General features: G+C 44.1%; 1 long non-coding RNA gene across 1 annotated transcript in view; it reads right to left on the bottom strand.

Moving 5' to 3' along the window:
* LOC127056733 (uncharacterized) overlaps nucleotides 1–19,050 on the bottom strand; it is a 39,467-nt gene extending 20,417 nt beyond the window's left edge. Inside the window, exon 1 of the long non-coding RNA XR_007775887.1 lies at nucleotides 18,882–19,050. This is a non-coding gene — a long non-coding RNA (uncharacterized LOC127056733). The remainder of the gene's footprint in view (nucleotides 1–18,881) is intronic.
* Nucleotides 19,051–22,897: the final 3,847 nt, after the last annotated feature.

The following is a 22,897-nucleotide window of genomic DNA, read 5'->3' as shown; positions in this document are numbered from 1 at the left end:
GCTGTGATAGGTTTTTATCTGATATTTTCATTTTTTGCATTCCCAAAATCAGATTTTTCAGCCAATGAATGCAAATCTCTTATAAAATATTCAACATTTCCCCCTGGTTCTTGAATTCTCTGGTGGAAACATGCTCTCTCATAAACGGCATTTCTCTGAGGTATAAAGTATGCATCAAATAAAACCAGAATCCTTACTTGTTATCTTTGTGACTGTCTTCCATAAATTCAAAGAATTTAAAGATATGCTCTGCTTGCTTCCCCATAGCATAAATTAAAGATACCTGTACATTATCTGTTTCTTTGTGGAGTTTGTTTGCAATTCAAAGTCTTGCAAAATACTGCTTCCCGTCTGTCTACTGTGAAGGTTTGTCAAAGCTGAAATTCTCTGGGGCACTGAAGTGTGGGATGTTCATAAGATCCTCCAACCTCTGTTGCTTTGTTCCTTCTGTTTCTGTTCTTAGATTACTCCTGACATCATGTCATGTCCCTGTACCAGATATGGACTGGCTGTAGAGCTTACTTATACACAGAAGATGGGTTCCTCATAAGATCCTTTAATGCTCAGCCAGGTATGGCTGAAGTTTGTTTAAATAAGGTATTTTGCAAATAGTGTCACCTAGTGGCTGAACTGTATAATACAGTTTAGCATTAGAGAGATTGCTTCCAGGTACCCAGAAGCCTGTTCTCAGGGAACCCTGCATGCAGGCCTGGGACTTCCAAGCTCACCGAACAGCAAGTCCTACCTTTTCAGTGGCTGGCTCCAGACCCTCTCTCAGAGTGGCTTCCCCCCTCTCATACTATTCCCAAGGATGGGCATTTTACTGAAGACTTTCTTTACTGGTCAGGTTACCTCTACTTTCCTGGGCTTTATTCTTGTCCATCACTTGAACTCTAACCTTAGAGCCCCTTTCTCTCAGAGTGTGTCTGGCTTGCAGGAAAAATCCCATGGTACCAAGTCTCAGAGCCCAGGTCAGCTGACTCAGACAAGGGCTGCGGGCTAAAAATTGCTGTGTAGCCATTCAGGCTCTAGCCTGAGCCTGGGTTCTGATACCCTACCCTCTTGTTGGGTCTCAGAGCCCCAGGCTCCAGCCCAAGCCTGAACATCTACATGGCAATTTTATAGCCCCACAGCCCAAGCCCTATGAGCCTGAGTCAGCTGACCTGGGCCAGCTGTGGCCGTGCCATGAGTCTTTTATTCATACCTTCAAATCAACAACGAGAAGTCCGGTGGCACCTTAAAGACTAACAGATTTATTTGGGCATAAGCTTTCATGGGTAAAAAACTCACTTATTCAGATGCATCTGAAGAAGTGGGTTTTTTAACCATGAAAGCTTATGCTCAAATAAATCTGTTAGTCTTTAAGGTGCCACCAGACTCCTCATTGTTTTTGTGGATACAGACTAACACAGCCCCTCTGATACTTGATACCTTCGAAAGCTGCTCCTCCTCTGATGAGGTGTGTCGATAGCCATCCAGGCACAGTGGCTATAACTCCCCTGAACCATCAGGGGCCCATCATTCAAAATAGTGTCTCTCCTCTCTCCATCTTGGTTGCCCAGCAGACTCTGAGTCTGCCCTGAGTCCCCCTACCATCCAGGGACAGCACCTCCCCCTGAGTTACTTGCATAGAGACCCAGGAACCAAGGTAAATGTCATAGGGGTTACATTTGTATAAAGTACTCAAACCTATCTGGGTGGCCTCCCAAATCCTCTACTGAGATATAATGACATTTATAGTACTAGTCCCTGTCTAAGCCTTTGAACCAGTGCATTCAACTGCACTGACCCAAGAGGAACTCTAAAGGGGAAAGTTCCTTCTTGGAGCTACAAGGCACACATATGCTATGTTGCTTCAGGAGCTGTGGGGCACACTCCCAATCCCAGAAGGCTGTGCTGTATAGAGTGGGAGGGCCATGTCTTACCTTTCTGGAAGTGTCTTGTGTCCCACCAATCATAAGGAGGGAATGGTCCGTGTGCCCTACCAAACACAGGAACTGAAGTTGTGATCTGGTGCTGCTCAAGAGTTCAGTGAGATGGGCGGTCCTTATCCCTGCTCCCTCCTTCGAGGAACAACCAGACACAACCCATAGTATTGAGAAGGAGATGTCTTTTAAGGCTTAACTTTTTTCAAAGAATATTTACATAGTCTCTATTTGTCATAAACCAACCTTCTCCCATGTACAGAGTTTGAATATGCCTTCTCCCAAATACAAAGGGCAACTGCACATCTTGGTGCCCACAATGAGCTCTCAGCTGATCTCCTGAGTCTTAGTTACACAGAAAAGAGAAAATATATTTGAATTTTAGGCACTGACTCCCTAAGGTGGGCCTCTTAGGTTCTGCAGCAGCTCTTGAGTACCAACAAAGCACCAGTCACTGCAGTATCAAAGTAGTGCCTACTACAGGTGCCAGCTTAGTCTGAGTACCAGGGGTGCTCAACTCCCTGCTCTGTCCCAGGCCCTGCCCCCACCAAATCCCTTCTCCTGAGCCCCCACCCGCCCATTTCCCATCCCCACTGTACCCCCACCCCACTACTTCCCACCCAGTTCTGCCCCCTCTTCCCAAGCACACCTTGTCCCTGCTCCTCCCCCTTCCCCTGCCAGCACCTCCTGCATGCAACGGAATAGTTGATCATGGCAGGAGGGAGGCTCTGGGGGGAAACTGGCTTCCAGTGGGTGCTAAGCACCCCTAATTTTTTTCCATGAAGTCAGCATCACATGACATGACAATGTGAACATTTTAGGTCCAAACATTACATTAAAGCTGTTACAATGTAATCAGAAAAAAAATCTTTGATTGTAATCTACAACTTCATGACAAAGAGATGCTAAAATATAAGTGTATAGCCACTAGTCTGGCAGACCTTCCTGCACATAAACAAAATGGGGCAAATTCCAGCTCTGGAAACAGGGATATTACTTATACTGACTTCAGTGAGAGATGTAAGTAGAGGAAGGTAGAATTTGGCTCAATGTGCTGTACTTGTGCTCCCCCTTCTGGCTCTGTAAAAGTTGTGCTGGCCTCAGTCAATGATGCTGATGCACAAACAAAAGTGCATTGGCAAGATAAGGTAGGTTATGGACATAGAAACTGTTTCTGTTTAACAAGAGCAGTTGTGTTATACCTCATCAATAAAGCTACATTTTAGTCACAGGTATTTTTAGTAAAAGACATGGAAAGGTCATGGGCCCTAAACAAAAATTCACAGCCTGTGACCTGTCCATGACTTGTACTATATATCCCCGACTAAATCTTGGTTGGGGAGTGCTTGTGGGGGGATGGCACCCGGGGAGCACCACAGGTGCTCGGGCGGGTGGTCTGGGGGGCGCTGCAGGTGCTCGGGGTGGGCTAGGACCCCCACTATTGCTGGGGGGGATTTGACAGGGCTGGCATGCACCCCTCAAGGTAAGCACTTCCCAGAGCCATCACCCTCTCCTGTGCCCCATCCCTGAGCCCCCTCCCACACGCACCCAAACTTCTGCTGCTGGGGGAGCAGTGGCCTAAGACTGCCCCTGCAGCAGCTGGTGTGGTTGGCCCAGGGGCTGCCCGAGCTGCTCAGGTGGCCCCTGGGCCGGCCGCACTGGCTATTGCAGAAGTCACGTAGGTCCTGGAAAGTCACAGAATCCGTGACTTCCGTGACAAACTCGCAGCCTTACTCATTAATAATGGCAGGCTTAGAATTCATTCTACACTAATATTTTACTTTTTGAAAATATATATCCAACACTGGAAAATCTCTCAGCTCCTCCAATCAAAGGGCTGCAATACTATTCTAGCTTCTTGGGGTGACCAATCACCTCATCCAATACTCTACACTCTTTTTTTTTTTTAAGCATATGTTAAGCTACTGTTTCTATGAGTCCTTTGTTCTCATCTATGTAGAAAGAAAATAACCAACCAACATAAATTTGAAGGCCAAACATTATCCCACCTACCTACAAATAGTATGACCTTAAAAAAAAAACCAAAAAACAAAGACAGATTTTGGAACAAGCGAAGTTTGGCATGAATTCTACAGCAGAGGCCTCCTCTCTTTGGAACCCCCTTAGTTAATGCTTGAAGCCCTCTGCTAATTGCAAAAGTGGCTGTGTGGAAAAAGCACAGAGGTGACTCTCATGTAGACTCATCCCAAGCTATAAATGGATACACAAGTCAAAAACCAAACATTTTAAATTTCATCTGGAAACAAATAGGCAGCCAGTGCAGATCATGAATCCTGCTAGTGGCATTTTCCCTAATTAATGCCAGGTGACTTCCCACCTTCCATTAAAAGTTTCTTTTCAACACTCAGACTCCGTGCTTGTGAGAGGGGAAGTATTGCCTCTTAGACACGGCCAGGGATGGTGCGTAATTTTTCCACATTATGGGTGGAGGCTCAAGCTGGTTCTGTGTTGTATTGTTGAAAAATAACAATTAGATATTGAACCTGACCTTGGTTGCTGCCAACTCCACCTGGCAGAAGAGTTACATATAAAAGAAAAGTTGCCACCTCCTGGCTATGAAAGAAAATTGTCCTGGTCACTGCAGCTCAAATGCTCATTTCACAGCAGCTAAGATCACAAATTGAGAAATTAAGAAACAAACTAAAGAAATAACTTCCCAATGGCCCCATGTGATAGACCTATGACATCACCTTTGGGGACAATGAGCAGAAATACTCAGCAAAAAAGGGAGAGATCCAAAGTGCAGCCTATCTACACCTGCTATGGGCCACAGGCAAGTCAGCAACATCCCATGATCAATGGTATCAAAGGCAGATGATGGATCTTAGAATATCAACAGATGAAATCCTGGCCTCATTGAAGTAAATAGAAGCTTTGCCATTGACTTCAGTTGTGTCAGGAATTCACCCTTGATCTTTATCTGAACAGAAGATGAGATCATCTATCAACAAAGAAAATACCATCTTTATTCCATTCCATCTCTGCAAAATGCGGCTATGAATGCTCAGTACATGACTTTCAAGTGTTCATTACTTTTAAAAATTATTATTTTTTTCTAGACCAGCTATTCTGCAATAAGAACAGGAGTACTTGTGGCACCTTAGAGACTAACAAATTTATTTCAGCATAAGCTTTTGTGGGTTTATGCTTGTCTATTGGTACTTAGGCACATAAATGAAAGTAGTCTAATCAAGGACTTCTGAAAATATATGCGATCATCTGCAATAAGGACTTTAGTGACATCAACAAATTTAATGGTTTCAATTACTCCATGATTTAGCATTTATAAAGAGTTTGGGGATCTTTTATGACAAAAGGTACTGTAGCTAATGTAACATTTTTATTTATTATAAAAGTGATTTAAAATCTGAGGTAAAGAAAATAATATCTGCTGTGACCATAGTCCTAGTGGTCCTAGTGGGGAGCCACCTATGGCCAGTTAGGGTGAACTGAAAAGAATGGGGCAGACAATCCCCATAAAGCTGGTGGATATTCCAATATTTAGATTCACCAAGCCAGCATAAAACAGCTTCTTTATTACAATACTGGTTATTCAGAAGTCCAAACAACACAGTTCCCTTAAAGTGATCCAGCCTCAGGCCTCCATCCAGGTTCCCACGTCAAATATGATGAAAATTTCTGTAAATCTTATTTCATTATATAAAAGAAAAGGTTCTACCAATCCCAAAGGATCGGACACATTACCTCCCAGATTAATGAATGTTTCAGATCTTACCCAAATATATGCTACAGTCAATTCTTATTAACTAAACTAAAGGATACTTGGAAGAAACTAAAATTTATTTAAAAAACAAAAGAGAGAGAGTATGGTTAAAAGATCAATATACATACAGACATGAGTTCAACTCACTGAAGTGCAGATTCATAGCAGAGATGGTGAGCTTCGTAGTTGCAAAGAGTTCCCTTAGAATTCAGTTCATAGGTTATAGTCTAATGTCCAAATCTCATATTCAGGGCATATCAGTAAAGGTGCCAACTTCCACTGTTCCCAGTGGGTGCTCTACCCCCCGACCTGCCCCTGCACCGCCCTCCCTGCACCCATTCCATCCCTTCCCCAAAGTCCCCGCCCCCATTCCACCACCTTCCCCAAGTCCCCGTCCCTGCTCCCCCTCTTCTCCACCTCCTCCCCTGAGTGTGTCACATTTCCGCTTCTCCCCTCCCTCCCAGCATGCCGCCAAACAGCTGTTTGGCAGTGGCTGGATGGAAGCGCTGGGAGGTAGGTGGAGGAGCGGGGATACGGCATGCTTGGGGGGAGAGTAGGGGAAATATGATGAGGGGTGATGGGAGCTTGGATGCCAGTGGGTGCAGAGCACCCACTAATTTTTCCCTGTGGGTGCTCCAGACCAGGAGTCAGCACCTATGCGAATCAGCATAACTTAGACCTCAGTCTTGTGACTCAAACTTCTCCTGATGAAGTCTAAGCAGATCTGAGATGACAGAATCAGGACCCAAGGATCTTTTATACAATTTCATGTCTTTTGACAAGTTGGAATTCTTCGGGGAAGGAAAGGTAATTAGGATGACTTTGAAGGAGATCCATCACTGGTACTTAGCTATATGAATTAACATAATGCCATTTGCTTGTTCCTCCACCATTCACAGTACATTTCAAAGAGAGATGAATACTGAAATATCCCGTGTATACAATTCATTTACATGATAGGATGTTCTTTTGACCTCTGAATTATCAGAATACAGCATAGACAGGGACTGTTGATTACATTGTCCGCCCTACTATACATATGTAAATACACAAAACCACAAACATGATCTCTCCATACCTCTTCTGTGGGTTATTCATTTTGCAGGATTTTTAACCCTTTCTTCTAGTCAGATTTCATTTTTCAATAAATATTTTTAGAAGAATGACTGAGCTCAGAAACCCTAATTGTTCAAAATTGATAGCAAATTAATCTGTGAATTTATTTATAAGCACATGAGGTTCTCTCTGACACTACTGACTTTTGAAACTTTGCACAATGGAGTTCACATGAGATGCATAAGACTCAATGCTGGCATTGAGTCTAGTTGTCAGGGGGAGGAAAGGAACCAGAGGAACACAGTAGCCATCTATTCTGTAGAAACTAATTTAATCATATCCTTCAAGTCTGGGAGACCGAATCAAATCACAGAGACTTTTAATGTCAATGAGCTGCTAGCTATTTGCCCTGCAGAATTACAAGGAAACATTAATGATGATAACACTTTATTAATGCCATTAGCTTAACACCTTTTTAAAAAAAATCTTTAAGGTCAATAAGAATTACTGCCTGAATTGCCTGGAGGCAAATTAGATTGAAATTGTTTTCTGTGATTTATGTGTTTTTCATTAAAGATTTCAACCTTCTGTAAAATCTGTACAGAAGTAAAAGCTGTCCATGGTCATTTATTACAGTGACAAAGTGTGGGAGACTAAGAAGTAAAGCCATCGTTCTTTGCATTCACTCAGATACAGTGTCACTGAACCTACGGAGTGCAAACAGTTTTAGTACTCACACCACAATTTGCCTAATCACGTGATGCTTGTTTAATGCAAGCTAATTTTCTGCTGTCACTTCCAAAAGTACCATCTTCTGGAAGCCACTTTATACTAAGCTTAGGAAATGAATCCCTCCCCATGAGGTTCTGAGGTGTTTTCCTGTATGAACTTCCTGTGTTACTGCCAACCAGGAAAATGTACAAATCAGGAGACAGACATTAAAAAAGCACGAGGCTGGTATAAAACTCATGAGCTTTATTTGATTCCCATGACTTTGGGAGAAAGGGTCTGTTTTCTAATTTGGTAGTTCAGGGAAATGTATACTCTTTCTGTCTGTCTCTGGTACATGTACGTTCCAAGCTGAAGCACACACACATGCTTACAGCTCAGTCCCTCTCACTCTCTCATAGCTCACTGAAGTGTGTTCATGTGTTTCTCCTCTGTTTTTCCTGTCACTGAGAGAGTTGGCAAAGCTGAGGAACTGGTAAATCTTTAAGCTTAATGAATTTCAGGTTCTTAGCCATCAATCAGTGAAACTTGATTTAAACTAGCCAGAACTTTAAAAGCTGCCACAGGCTTTAAAACCCTGTAAGGTGCAAAATATGGTGATATTTGTCATTGGTGCTATCAAAAATTTACCAGTTTGGGTTCAGAAGAGTTTAGATAAAAATGTCATTCTGGTTTGTGCACCCGTTAAGTTTCACTTTAAATGAAGTTCTACCTTAAGAAGTGAATAATGACATAGGGTTCTGTAGGCATTTATTTCCTAGCAAATTTGCTCACTTTGCACTTTTATTTATTTATTTTTCTCAGAGTATGGCATTGACCCCGCAAACTCACCATGGGATTTGGCAGTCATGCTGGCCTCTTTCTGACTTCTGGATCTGCACACATAATAAAAGTTCTAAAGGACAAATTGAACTCTGGAATAGCTGTACACTGGTTTTAAGAGAGGTCACAGAAGTGTCACTGATGACATATACCTGTACAGTTGTCAGATTATCTGAGTGTATAATTTTGCATGCACAAACTGTGTTATAAGAGATGGAAAGAAACCAGCTTGACTGTCAGAGTCCAGGGGGAGTTTGTTGGACTAGAACAGGGATCGGTAACCTTTGGCACGCGGCCCGCTAGGGTAAGCCGGGCTGGTTTGTTTATCAGTCGCGTCCGCAGGTTCGGCTGATCGTGGCTCCCAGTGGCCACAGTTCACCGCTGCAGGCCAATGGGGGCTATGGGAAGCGGCATGGGACGAGGGATGTGCTGGCCGCTGCTTTCTGCTGCCCCCATTGGCCTGCAGTAGCGAACCGCAGCCACTGGGAGCCACGATCAGCCGAACCTGCAGACACGGCAGGTAAACAAACCGGCCCGGCCCACCAGGGTGTTTACCCTGGTAGGCAGCATGCCAAAGGTTGTCGATCCCTGGACTAGAAATTAGAAATAAATCAAAATATCGAAATTAATGAGATACTATCAATATGGAACCTCAAAATGCCCTTATTACTTAGAAATACATATCTAAAAACAGCATTGTGGATTCCATGTTTGTGTCTCATTGGTTCTGTATCAACTTAGAACAATTTTCAAGTAAAAATTGTCTTTTCTTCACTGTGAGGCTATACCCCATAATGCTTTATGGGAATATGACATAACTGGAATATATTTTGTGCTGCCTGTGCCATGTAACATATCTCTGTAAAAGTTATGGTCTACTATATCTAGTCATTCTATTTGTACACATATATCATTTTGTACTTGAGGTTAGGAATATTGTCTATATACTTACTTAGAAATCAAGCAAGCTTTGTGAGGCATTTGGTCAGTTTCTTTAGGAAGGAATTTGCAAGGTTAAGTACTCGATCAGGAAGCACTTGGGAAACAATGGATCTTGGAATACTCCAATCCACATAAGGCGGCTTCCTGGAGACATACAAGATACCATGTGGGCAACGGCTTCTGCCTGTAAAGACTGTGAGTCATGCATGGACATATGACTTGCCCAAGTGACTCCTAAACTCCATCTTGGAGCTAGACTTTGCATAGGAGTGAAGAGGGGGGTCTCCACCCACAAGAGAAAGTCTAGTTAAACCCCTGGGAGACCTCTCCATTTGGTCTTCAGCTGGTTAAAGAGGGAGCCTCTGCCCCCCGCCCCAGGATACTTGGAAGAAACTGGAACAAAGTGGTATGAGTGATTGCTGGATCCAGGCTAAAAGGGAGCATTCTGGAACTGGTGAGGATCTTATCTGTATTCAGTTTGATAGACATAAATTTGCACATGTTATTTTATTTGCTTGATGACTTACTTTGCTCTGTCTGTTACTACGTGGAGCCACTTAAATCCTACTTTCTGTATTTAATAAAATCATGTTTTACTTATTAATTAACTCAGAGTATGTATTAATACCTGGAGGGGAGCAAACAACTGTCCATATCTCTTGATCAGTGTTATAGAGGACGAACAATTTATGAGTTTACCCTGCATAAGCTTTATACAGGGTAAAACGGATTTATTTGGGTTTAGACTCCATTGGAAGTTGGGCATCTGAGTGCTAAAGACAAGCACACTTCTGTGAGCTGTTTTCAAGTAAACCTGCAGCTTTGGGGCAAGTAATTCATACCCTGGGTCTTTGTTGGAGCAGATGGAGTGGCTGGCTCAGCAAGACAGGGTGCTGGACACCTGAGCTGGCAGGGAAAACAGGAGCAGAGGTAGTCCTGGCACATCAGTTGGCAGCTCCCAAGGGGGTTTCTGTGATCCAACCCATCACATTCACCTTTCCCTCACCCCACAGTTGGCCCTGCAAATTCAACATGGGAAGTAAACATCAAAATGTTTTTTGTGTGTGTTTGTGCTTCATCTCAGTAATAAATGAGCCTGCAGATAAAATTTTGCCCTCAGTGATATCTCTGTAACCCCATGGAAAGCAGCATAATTTGACTTGCAAAATCTGTGTTACTGGGGGTGGCATGTGAGAAAGAAAACTTTACATTCAGTGGTTGAGTTTTCAGGACTTGCAGATAGAAATTGGAATTTGAGTATGTGATCTGCAAGTCATTGCTGCGAATTAGAGATAAAAAACTTTCCTTGAAAACTAAGGGTGGGAGGGTGACTGGTAGCTTATGACAAATGTTTCAGTAGAGTTTTTCTTTCCCTTTTTGCCTTTCTCTCTCTCTCTCTCTCTCTCTCTAATACAATCTCTTTCTATTTGTTTTCCACTGTTTCCCACTGTCTGCTTTATTTTTCACTGTTTTAAATTGAATTTTTTTTTCTTTCTGGTCTCTTTTGTCTAAACCGAATGTGAACCCCTAGTACTGCTTAGGTCTGAGCTGAACTTTCAAATCCATGATGTTCAAGAAAGTTTAAATTACATGGGTGTGACCTTCCCCTGTGATGTTATCTGGACTGGTGATCTGCTAGGTCACTCCAAGTCTTGACTCTGGGAGCCAGCCTTACTCTGCTCTACTGCAAGAATCCTCACTCCTGGGCCGTTCACGCACAACCTCTAGAAGATGCTGTTTGGATTGTGAAATTGAATGACACTAGCCAATACTCCAGTCCCAGACACAACTGTAGGAATCTTCGCCTTGCAGTGTCCAGTTATGCCCACTGGATGCTGCAAGTTTATATGAGTTTGCCAGTTTAACAAAGAAATTAATATGTACCAGGCTTGTTCTCCCAAGGAGAGTCTCTGACACACTTCAAACCAAATGCACTGCTTCCGATAGAATAAACAAATAAACTTATTAATGATAAAGACAGATTTTAAGTGATTCTAAGTCAAAGCATAACAAGTCAGATTTGGTCAAATGAAATAAAAGCAAAACACATTCTAAGCTGATCTTAACACTTTCAGTACCCTCACAAACTTAGATGCTTCTCACCACAGGCTGGCTGATTGCTCTTCAGCCAGGCTCTCTGCTTTGATCAGTGCTTCAGTCGCTTGGTGTGGTGACTGTAGATGTAGGTGGAAGAGAGAGAACGTGGCAAACATCTCTTCCTTTTATCATGTGCTTTCTTCCCTCTTGGCTTTGCTCGCCCCCCCCACCCCACCTTTCAGAGTCAGGTGAGCATTACTAAGTCTCTTCAAGCAAGGTTGAGCAATTCCCCTGGTGTGGCCTCATGCAAGTGAGTCATTGCATTGTAGCCCTCTTGCTGGACAATGGCTCTTGATGTCTTGTTTGACACCTTGCCTGAGTGTTGGTTACTTTCCTTGCTGTTGCCTCTGTGGAGCTAATATCTGGCTGATTCTCCAACTTACAGCATGTTTTATTGACAACCATACTACCCAATTCTCATAACTTCATATGCATTAATGATATACATATACTCTATGGAGAGATAAATGACTTTCAGCAGATCATAATCTTTCCCCTGATACCTTACAAGGCATGCTTTATACATAAGACCACGATTATATGAACATGAGGAATATGGGGGTTACAGCATGCTCTCCCAAGGTATAGAATGTCACAATGGGCTCTCTCTTTCTTAAAGATAGCCCAAGGTTTTATCTTCCAGAATCCCAAATCCACAGTTGTTTTAGACTACAGGGAGTTACCATGCCAGCACATAATATGACACTGTGACACAAAGGAAAATAATGGGACACTTCATCTTGCCTGGAGATGAATTTTACAAATACTATATTTTATATATATAATTTTTGCAAAAAATAAAATAAAAAATAGTTGAGCTAGAGACTGAATATAGTAACTAACACTGTCGTTAGTAAGTATGACAAGAAGCTTCTCTGGGCTTCCCAACAAACTAAATTAAGTTACTCCCAACCTTAATGCTGCATTAAAATTTTGTATATTTAAATTACTGTGTTCTGTGCACAGGCCAGAGGCCTACCTAACACTAATGACAACAGTTACTATTTTGTACATATAAAATATCTTTCTTCAGGGGGCTATATAAACCTTTATGCCAAGGAAAAAGAGAAACAAAAGGTTCCCCTCCTTTTCCTGCTAGGTTCTTTATCTACATAAAGATGGAGAGGAGATTGTATCCCCAGTTCATGCATGTGCCTCCGTGCCTGGATCTCTCCCCATCTCTATATAAGAGGCTGATCAACCATCTCCCCAGCAGCATCCCCCACCTCTCTGGCAACCCTCAGTAGCCTCCCTGCTGGTCTGTGGACTGGTAAAAAAGTAGACAAGCTTACTGGAGAAACATGGGGAGAAAAAGGGGAAGGGAAGGGACACATCATCCTCTCCATTGCCATGGAGATTGGACAAGAAAGCCTGGGGTGCATTATCCGTTCTGCAATATCCCAGGGCAGCCATGCCCTGGGCAGGTCAAAGATTGGGGCAGAGCTGCCCTGACGCAAAGCTGTAGAGAGGCCCTGGCCTCCCTATCCTCTCTCACAAAGTTTGGACATAGGTCCCACGGTCTATACTGTGTAGGACTGGCGACGGCGAGGTGGGGTCAAATTCCACCCGCAACTAAACTATTAGGGAAAAAACTGCATGAGAAGATCCTCATGGAGTTTTCTTCTCTGGAACCACACAGCAACCCCCTGTTGAGATTTACCGCAGGTGAGCAAGATCTGGCCTATAATAATTCTGTGTGCTTCGATATCCAAAAATAGTACATTTGACATTCTTTTGGGTCGGTTTTGGAATTACAGAGATCAGTTAAACAAAGCTGTTTGCTGAGAGAGCAAATCATATGGCTGACCCTTGGGATTATGTGAGGTAGGCCCAGTCTCTCTCTCGCTCACAGATGTTGTAATTCATGTCACCTATACCACATGACATTTAGCAGGAAATTTTACATGTACTCCAAAACAAAAGCATGAAATTGAGTTTTGAAATATGTGTCCAACTGTCCAGATATCACAAAGTGCTTTGCTTCCAATTTCTGTGAAGGATTTATGGGCGTCAAAAGGTTTGGCATGAAACCTAGCTAGTTTTTCTTTCCTTGTTGTTCTCAGAATCCAAGCAAATTTGTGTGGCTTTGTAATGAAACATACACATAGCTTTATTTAAGTAGTCCCTTTCAGTTTAAGAAATTAGTATTGATATTCTGGTAGTGCCCACAATGTGCAATTTATGATCCACACATACAGGAAGACACTGTCTCTGTGCTGAAGGGCTCACAACCCAGAATTTAGCCATGATACAATGAGTGAAGGAGAGACAAATAAAGGGAGAGGCTTAGGGGTTGAACAGGATTACAAAAAATAAGATTGTGTGATGACTTGGTGAGTTCCAAGGCCGGCTCCAGCTTTTTTGCTGCCTCAAGCAGCAAAGTGGAAAAAAAAAAAAAAAGAAAAGATAAAGCTGATCATAGACTCATAGACTCTCGGACTGGAAGGGACCTTGAGAGGTCATCGAGTCCAGTCCCCTGCCCTCATGGCAGGACCAAATACTGTCTAGACCATCCCTAATAGACATTTATCTAACCTACTCTTAAATATCTCCAGAGATGGAGATTCCACAACTTCCCTAGGCAATCTATTCCAGTGTTTAACTACCCTGACAGTTAGGAACTTTTTCCTAATGTCCAACCTAAATCTCCCTTGCTGCAGTTTAAGCCCATTGCTTCTTGTTCTATCATTGGAGGCTAAGGTGAACAAGTTTTCTCCCTCCTCCTGATGACACCCTTTTAGATACCTGAAAACTGCTATCATGTCCCCTCTCAGTCTTCTCTTTTCCAAACTAAACAAACCCAATTCCTTCAGCCTTCCTTCATAGGTCATGTTCTCAAGACCTTTAATCATTCTTGTTGCTCTTCTCTGGACCTTCTCCAATTTCTCCACATCTTTCTTGAAATGCGGTGCCCAGAACTAGACACAATACTCCAGTTGAGGCCTAACCAGCGCAGAGTAAAGCGGAAGAATGACTTCTCATGTCTTGTTTACAACACACCTGTTAATGCATCCCAGAATCATGTTTGCTTTTTTTGCAACAGTATCACACTGTTGACTCATATTAAGCTTGTGGTCTACTATGACCCCTAGAGCTCTTTCTGCCATACTCCTTCCTAGACAGTCTCTTCCCATTCTGTATGTGTGAAACTGATTGTTCCTTCCTAAGTGGAGCACTTTGCATTTATCTTTATTGAACTTAATCCTGTTTACCTCAGATCATTTCTCCAATTTGTCCCGATCATTTTGAATTTTGACCCTGTCCTCCAAAGCAGTTGCAATCTCTCTCAGTTTGGTATCGTCCGCAAACTTAATAAGCGTACTTTCTATGCCAACATCTAAATCGTTGATGAAGATATTGAACAGAGATGGTCGCAAAACAGACCCCTGCGGAACCCCACTTGTTATACCTTTCCAGCAGGACTGGGAGCCATTAATAACTACTCTCTGAGTACGGTTATCCAGCCAGTTATGCACCCACCTTATAGTAGCCCCATCTAAATTGTACTTTCCTAGTTTATCTATAAGAATATCATGCGAGACCGTATCAAATGCCTTACTAAAGTCTAGGTATATCACATCCACCGCTTCTCCCTTATCCACAAGGCTCGTTATCCTATCAAAGAATGTTATCAGATTAGTTTGACGTGACTTGTTCTTTACAAATCCATGCTGGCTATTCCCTATCACCTTACCACCTTCCAAGTGTTTGCAGATGATTTCTTTAATTACCTGCTCCATTATCTCCCCTGGCACAGAAGTTAAACTAACTGGTCTGTGGTTTCCTGGGTTATTTTTATTTCCGTTTTTATAGATGGGCACTATATTTGCCCCCTTCCAGTCTTCTGGAATCTCCCCTGTCTCCCATGATTTCCCAAAGATAATAGCTAGAGGCTCAGATATCTCCTCTATTAACTCCTTGAGCTCAGTCTTGCCACTTCATTCTTCTGTGGCAATTCGGCAACAGGTCCTTTGCTCCCTCTCTTCCTCTTTGGTGGCACTTTGGCAGCAGCTCAAAGAGGAAGAGAGGGACTGAGGGACCCACTACCAAATTGCTGCCAAAGATCTGGACGTGCTGCCCCTTTCCATTGGCCGCCCCAAGCACCTGCTTCTTTTGCTGGTACTCGGAGCTGGCCTTTGTGAGTTCCAACCATTGCAGTGTTAATGTGATGGTCACATAGCTGAGAGCAGGCCCTGACTAAGATACTGAGCAACTGTGCTATTATACCATCAGAAAACAGGCATTGCAACAATGGAGGAAAAGAGAAACAACATACAATAGAGGTGAAGAATAACTGGAAAAGAAGATCTAGAGAGAGGCCCAGATCTTCAAAGGTATGTAAGTGCCCAACTCCATTGAAATCAATGGGAGTTAGGCACTTAAGTACTTTTGAGGATCTGGGCCAAAACCTTATGAGTGCCCTGTAATTTTTTTTCTATTACTCCTTTCAACTTACCAGAGTCATCTAGGGCCAGATTCTGATACCCTTACACATACCAAATACTGTAGTAACTTGCTTCACAAATCTTGAAGATTTCAACTGAACTCTTCATAGAGTAAGTACTATACAAGGTGAGTAGGGAGATCAAAACCTGGCCCTTAATGTATAATCTATTTCTGCATGTTTTTGTGCATATAGGTCTGATAAATTGAGGGGATTTAGGCAAAGTTTTGGGAGCTGCACAAAATATATCACCTGGACATCTTACAACCATTAATTTGGCCTTGGAAGGAAGGGTACTAGAGGAAGAGGGGGTGAGTGAGGCTTGGAAGGGGGAGTGGCATGCCATGCTCAGGCACAATAAAGAGTCAGGACAACAAGCTGGAAGGAAGCATCAATATGCTGTGGACCGGTCAAAACATATTATCCTGGTCATGCCACTGTGCATCCAGCATTCTGTCCCTTCTGTGAAGCAATGTTACGAATAAGAAGACAATATATATTCTAGGATGGTAATACGTGTTTGTTTCTTGAGCAACATTGCCATCTAGTTAGAGTGACCAGACATCTCGTTTTTAAAGGGACAGTCCCATCTTTAAGCTGTCCTGCAGCTGTCCTGACTTTTTCTTAAAAATAGGCAAATTGTCCCGAATTCTCTGTTTCCCTCCCACATCAGTACTGGTGGGTCCTGCTGCTGGCTGGATCCCTGCTTGCCAGCTGCCCGCCCACCAGCAGTGAGTGTGGAGGCAGGAGGTCCAGTGGCTGACCATGAGGGTGGGGGTGTAAGGCTGGTGGCAGAGCGAAGATGCAGTGCATGGGACCAGCCACTCCCCTTGCTGGTCTGTCAGTGCAGCCCCTGCTGCATGCTGGCTCTCAGCCAGCAGTGTTGCACCCCCCTATCCCATTTTCGCTGGCACTGGCTGCGCGCTGTGAGCTGCAGTGGCTGGTGAGTGCAGGCAGATGCCAGGCAGCCGCCAGTTACATGTCACCTCTGCTGCCCACCCAGCAGCCCTTTATGTGCTCCCCCTCTAGCAGTCCTCTCCCTGCTTTGCCCCTTCCCCCTCCCAAGCCCTGCTGCTCCCCCATATCCCCCATGGCAGGGCACATCCCACTCCTAGCACTCCCACATCCCATTCCAAACATCCTACGGCCTCGGGTGCTGGCCAGGAGGAGCCGAGCCCTGCATGTGCCAAAGCCCCGCACAGCACTGTCACGGGGAAGCCTCTCCACCCCTCAGCTAAGCTCGGGAGTGGTGGTGGTGGTGAGAGCGATTTCCAGTCTATTCCCACCATGAACCTGCAGGCTCCATAGCAGTCCCTGGGTCTTAACAACCCTCTTCAAACCTCTCCCAGCCCCCAATCCACCCTAGGTCCTGCCTCCAGGGAGCGCAGGGCTGCTCTGTCCTCTAGGCACCCTCCCCTACTGAGTCATCTCTCTGGTGGGGTTCGCTTGAAGCCTCTGCACAATGCATCCTTAGGGCTTAACCCATTCCTGCCTGTGCTGTAGCCAGAGGTAGCTGGCTTATGTTGATAGCCAGCAGCAGCCTGGAGGTGTTAGCTACCTTTCACCACTGCATGGGCAGGAAGGAACAAGCTGCTTCCAGTCACACTGGGGGAGGGGTGGTGAGGGGAAAGAGAAACTCTGCAAAGACATGGACCATGTCATCCCTTCCCTCCCGCACAGTGCCAAAAGGCTGCTGCTGGCCACATTCTGGTGTGAACCCTGGCAGAAATCTGGGGAGGGGTAGGGAGGAGGATGTGACCCTGTTTGCCTCGGGAAGACCTGGTGCCAGGTACCAGGAGAGGTGGGTCTGTCCCAGGGGCCCAGCCAGGCAAGGAGGGCAGAGAGCACTGGGCAGGGAGGGTCGAGCTGGTTGATTACCATCCCTCCCGCCCCCCATGTGAGAGAGGTGTATAGAAGTGTGTCTGTGTCACCTCTCCCCATGAGTGTGTGTGTGTGGGGGGAAATAGGGTGTCTGTGTCACCCCCTCCCCACGTGAACCCTAAAGTCTTAAAGTTAAGAAGGTAAATAAAAAGAATTCAACTACACATTATTTCTTTTTAACAGGGGCTCAGTCAACTTGATGTTAATTTGAATGTTTGTACTGCATAGTTCTGACTAATTGCCATTGAACTTGCTTGAATATGAGTAATTTTACCAGGTGTCCCGTATTTAGCATAGGGAAATATGGTCACCCTACAGCTAGTTATTTAAAAGCACTCTCTGTAGTATCTAATTGATTATGTTAAATCACAAAGGTATAAAATTGTCTTGCATTAAGCTGTTTAAAGTTGTTTTTAATGGCTAGAACATAAGATAAACACAATAAAACAGGGATCGATTACATCTACTGAAAATGTAAGAGATCACTTTGTTGGCCAGCAGCAAAGTCCTGTAATACAACAACAACTAGCTCCAGGTCTATATAAGACAGAATAATATTTGATATCTTTCTCTCTGGAATTACTGTACCTTTCCTCAGTGAGACGTTCAACAGCTTCATATCAGCAGAAAACAGATTGGACACAGCAAAAGGATTTTTGTACTCTCACTAATACCATTTAGTTTTGCTGGCGAGTATGAGGAGAGTCTTCTGATTGGGTATATTGTGAATATTTGTACAGAATAGATAAACATCTATGCATTTTTCTAAAATGTAGTTTATACAATAAACATTCATCAGTTAGTTAAATACTTTTTATATTGCCTGTCACTCAAAAAGTACTTAGGTGTTTAACATAAATTAATTAAATAATGAGTCCTAAATTTGAATTAATAGATCAGTTGTAACTCTGCAGAAAAAAGACACACACACACACACACACACACACGGCAAAGATTCATAATGAACTGTAAAAACAATGTCAGAGAAACTCCAATGGACAGTCTTAGGCCCAGAATCATCCCTCTTCAAGGGACGCAAGGACCAATGGGAGGCAGGTTGGTTCTCCCATATCCTGAAGTTACTGAAGAGGTCTGTTTGGCCCCAGGTGGAGGTTAGGGCTGCCTTAAATTGCACCTTGGCTGCCATGACCGCTCTGTGGGGAATAGCCAGGATATTAAAGTGCCCTAGCCATGCCGCTTCCTGCCACAGCACACCTTCCTCCCACCAGTTATTCCTCACCTCAGCTATGCCTCCAGCACTAGGAGCTCTTCTGAAGGTAAGGGCAGCGGTGTCCTGTCATTACACCCTCTCTCTCCTACTTCAGCCATTCCTGTGCTTCAGCCACTGCCATATGCTCAGTAGTGAGCTACTGTGCCATGTGCTTGCTTGCCGTTTAGTTGTTTGTAGGATGCAGTGGTGTCACAAGGGGGCCTCAGCACACTTGCCAATACTGACAGACCAAAACAAATAGAATTTTAATTTGCATAAATGTGCATAATTCAGAAATGCAGATCATTTAATTCTAAACTCCATAATTTATTCTTACTCCCTTCAAAAACACCCTCTACCTCCACCACATCTCATTTTGCCTCTTCTCCCCAATGTGTGTATATGTCTGGGATGTTTGTGTTTCTCTGCACAAACATCCCAGACATATACACACATTTAATTCTGCATCTGCCTTCGTGTCGATTGTCTCACTGCAGCTTTTGCCCTGTGCTCAGTCACAGCTCTGCCTCTCCTACAGGGATCTGGTCTTTGCTCCCCGTCCTGTCCTATAAAAAGAGCAATGCCTTCAGCTGCTGTGATGTAGGAGTCAAGGCCTACCAGCCTGGTTCTTCAGCTCCTTCCCTCTTGTTTTGGGAACCCAGCAGGTGTCACAATTTCAGGTTTGTCCTGTCCCTATCCCCTCTGGGTGGTTGGCAGAACAGCAGGAAGCTGTTGTTTCCCACTGTTTGTAGGGCGAGGGGAGAAAAGCACTAGCTACTTCATGTACCAGAGAACCAGGTTCTGCCCTCAGCAACTGTAGCAGCTCTGTTTGGCTGCTTTGCCCTAGAATGTAAGAGGATAGAGAATGGGGTTGCCAACCCTCCAGGATTTCCCTAGAGTCTCCAGGAATTAAAGATTACTCTTTAATGAAATATTATGGCATGTGATTAAACTTCAGGAATTCATCCAACCAAAGCTGGCAACCTTAACAGGGAAAGGCAGTCAATCAGATGGGAATTTCTCTATAGACTATGGATTTTCTTTGTAGATCCACAGGAGAGTTGAAAAGTCTATTGAGTTGCAAGTCTGGACTCAGAGAGGTCACAAGCATCTGCAAGTGAGCAAGAAATACCCCCAACTTTCAGCTCACCAGCCTCAGCTCCATCCGGACTGCTTCCTGTAGTGGTCTTCTCACTGTCACCAGAGGTTGATATCACCATGTCTGCAGTAGCAGGGATTCTTCTCTCCTGAAAGCTGCCTGCCTAGGCTGTGACTATAGTTCTGTCCCTGATGCAGAGTAGAGCGAGTGGCCAGGCCAGGAGGAGATTCAACGGCTAGACTCATGAGCACTGAAAACTGAGTCCAACTCCTATCACTCCCAACTGTGAGTCAGATCTACTAGGACAAGGAGAGGCAGGATGATAATTGAGGAAGAAATAAAAATATATCTGTGTTATACTTCTCTGCTTGTTCTGAGAATTAGCTTGAGTTTTTCCCTCCAAGGTTGCATTCACACTGCTGCTCATCTTTGGGAATATTCATAGTCATGCATCTTAAACTGCAAATGTACTTTTTGCAATTCTAACCAGACTAGATAGTATTATGATGTTACAAACAGATTATAGAGGGAACTGATGGTGCAGAATATTGGATTATGGGAACAACTGCAACTCTGCTTTTCAAGGTGCTTGTATGCAAATGTAATATATGGGTGATAAGAGGCCAACATCATGGGCTGATCAGAGATTAAAGTCAACATCTTGACAGTAATTGGGAGATGATAGGTAGGATGTGGATAGGCCATATTGGGTCCTGAATGTGAAGCCAAGCACTTTATGTTTGGTGCAACAGAACAGGGGAGCTAGTGAAGGGATTCAAAGAGATGGGGTTGTACACATACAATAGTCTGCAAAAACCTCATGATAAAACCGGTCTCCCAATTCCCACAATAAAACATAGACAGGTACAGTGATTTTCTATTCTCCTCCTCTGGGACATCACTGCCAGGTCACCTAGCTAGAAGTCCACCAGCACTCAGTTCCCAGTTCCTTTCTGCCTTTGTTCCAGGGCCCCATTCTCCAGGCCATGCACCTGAGAGTGACCAGCAGTTGCATGACTCTTTGGCCCAAAATATAGTCCAAAAGCTCGGCCATTTTCAGCTTCCTGGCACTGGCCCTCCAGCTCAAGAAGGTCACCAAACTAGCCCCTCCACTGGGCTTGTAGACCTTCTTCTCTATTCCCAGAGAGGAACTGCATAGTTTTCTTCTCCTCGCAGGGTCCCTGTTTCTCCCAGGCAGCACTCTCCTGCACCTTTCTTTGCTCTCAATCTGTGCTTTCAGGCAGCTCTCTCCTGTCTTCCCTGTATGTGCCCCAACTGACTTCTTTTACCCCAGTTGGGAGGCAGCTAATCAGGTACAGGTGCACTGGACCCTATTCTTTCTCAAAGGGGCCAGTCACCCTGTGACATGGTCAAAGTGACAGGCCAAAAGAATGCTCTTTGCAGTTGCATTGTGAATGTATATAAGTGGGGGAAAGCTTGAAGAGAAAATTGTGGTCACTGGGAGCTGTGGGGGGCCGTGCCTGTGGACAGTCAATGTAAACAAAATGTCTCATGGCCTGCCAGTGGATTACCCTGATGGGTCACATGTCGAAGGTTGCTGACCCCTGGTGTAAAGGGTCCTTTGGCAGCAGACCTGGTGCAGTTCCACTTGACAAAAATAGAGGCAGGGGTGTGGAGCCCAGATCAGGGAGAATTCCGTATACGGCTTCTAATGGGAGATTTGGGGGTATGCCAGGAATGGAGTAGAGACTGAAGATCTTTCCCTCTTTCCCTATTTGAAGATCCTGAGACTCTACTTGAATTGCTCAGAGAATTTCCCCTTATGTAGGCACTTTTTGTATGAAGTATTTTTTTTAATTAGCTCTTCTTTTGTCACAGTGAATGTTCCTTGTATTGCTTTTCCTTTGGGTACCCTACATCTGTGTGGTGGATGATTAGGGAATGATTCCATAGGAATGAATGAAGAAGAAAAAAAGAAATGAGGCTAATAAATCACAAACCAGACTAAATTTTGAGGAGTGATGAAAAATATGTCTTTCTGTATAAATAATATATGAATCCTGGAGAACATGACTAGAAATTTCTATGAAGTGGGACCTTGAATACAAAGCAATAACTTTATATATAAAGGTTTTGAAGTCTTTATAAAATAATAAAGCTCCTCAGCTGATTTATTACTGTGTGTCTTATTTACAAGCTACACTGATATTTTTGACAGAGTATTTGAAGGTGTTATTAGAGCTGCGTCTAATTTGGGATCAGCCTACAATACCAGAAAGCAAACTTAGGGTTTGTCTACACTTGCAGGTGTGCAGCGCTGGGCGTTACAGCTGTCGTCGCACAGCTGTGTAGGGAAAGCGCTGGAGTGTGGCCACGCTGACAGCTACCAGGGCTGCAGTGTGGCCACGTTTGCAGCATTAGCAGCAGTGTTGGGAGTGGTGCATTATGGGCAGCAATCCCACAGAGCACCTCATCCCATTTTGGCGCCATGGGTTGTGAGAAGGGGGTGGAGGGTGCGGGTCATTCTGCTTCCTGTCCTAACGCCCCGTGATGCATCGCTTCACATCCCAGCAATCTCTGTTTTTCCGTCCATGTTTGGCGCCATCTTGACTCTCTCAATGGTTTCTGTGCAGAGCGATTTCTGTGGGAAATGGAGCCCAAACTGCTGAGGAGTATGCTGACGAGTCTCGCCAGCACATCACGTTTGGCAGTTGAGCTATTCCTTATGATCCAAAGTGATGAGGAGTCCGACGATGCTAGAGAGTCGCCTGATGAGTATGACACTAAATTGCTTCTGGCATTCACGGAAATGCTCAGTACCATGGAATGCCACTTTTGGGCTTTGGAAACAAACACTGAGTGGTGGGATCACATTGTCGTGGAAGTCTGGGATGATGAGCAGTGGCTGAAGAACTTTCGGATGAGAAAAAACATTTTCATGGAATTGTGTGAGGCACTCGCCCCCACCCTGCAGCGCAAGGACACA

This window comes from Gopherus flavomarginatus, chromosome 1, assembly GCF_025201925.1.
Source record: "Gopherus flavomarginatus isolate rGopFla2 chromosome 1, rGopFla2.mat.asm, whole genome shotgun sequence".
NCBI classification, from domain to species: Eukaryota; Metazoa; Chordata; order Testudines; family Testudinidae; genus Gopherus; species Gopherus flavomarginatus.
The sequence above is the reverse complement of the archived record's forward strand: the minus strand, read 5'-3'. Positions and strand labels throughout refer to the sequence as shown.